Source organism: Sinocyclocheilus rhinocerous, unplaced genomic scaffold (genome assembly GCF_001515625.1).
Source record: "Sinocyclocheilus rhinocerous isolate Xijiao unplaced genomic scaffold, SAMN03320098_v1.1 C35911517, whole genome shotgun sequence".
Classification (NCBI taxonomy): Eukaryota; Metazoa; Chordata; class Actinopteri; order Cypriniformes; family Cyprinidae; genus Sinocyclocheilus; species Sinocyclocheilus rhinocerous.
Window position 1 is genome coordinate 1 of NW_015767403.1, and position 699 is coordinate 699.

General features: G+C 38.2%; 1 long non-coding RNA gene across 1 annotated transcript; it reads right to left on the reverse strand.

The window, feature by feature from the left end:
- Positions 1–3: 3 nt before the first annotated feature.
- On the reverse strand, positions 4–693 carry LOC107735247 (uncharacterized). Its single transcript, XR_001639343.1, has 2 exons — positions 286–693; positions 4–58 (listed from the first exon to the last, which is right to left on the reverse strand). It is a non-coding gene; the product is annotated as an uncharacterized LOC107735247 (long non-coding RNA).
- Positions 694–699: the final 6 nt, after the last annotated feature.

Consider the following 699-nt stretch of genomic DNA (forward strand, 5'->3'; position numbering starts at 1 on the left):
TCAGTTTGACATTCTTTGGAGCATTTTCAGGGACTGGTCCAGTGTGCCTCCATAGCACCTACCAATCAAAGAGAATCATGAAGGTTAATAATATGCAGCCATGTAATCCTTAACATATGACAGATGACATGCATTATGTTGTATAACATTATTTTGTTTCACAAATATATGCCTGGCCTTACTTTGACCCAAAAATGTCCTTAAATGTGAGTTTACATTTAAATTGCATTTAAGCGTTTAAAAGTAGTCTTTTATTGATTTATGTTTAAGTCTATCCTCACTTACCCTCTGAGGTATCTGCCTGAATGCCTCAAATAACTCTTTGGCTTTAGCCTCGGGTAACTGTGACACCATGGAGCCCAGAGTGAAGACCACAAACCCATGCTCTCCAGAACCGTTCACAAACTCCTCCAGCTCCTGCACAGAAAACACATGTCAGCACTGAACACCGGTTTCATGTTCTAAGGACACAGTGGCGCAAGCTTTCACTATAAACTCCCCTTCTTTTGTTTTGCTCACACAGATATCCACATGAACTTGTATGTTCAAACTTTGAAAAGCAGCATACTGCAACAATTAGCAATTTTTTTATTTGACCTAACACAAGTTTTAGTTATTAACATATAAACAGATCTACCTCTTGGTAAAAGAAGAATTTACTCTGTTTGCTTACTCAACAGTGCACAGCCATACAAAAAG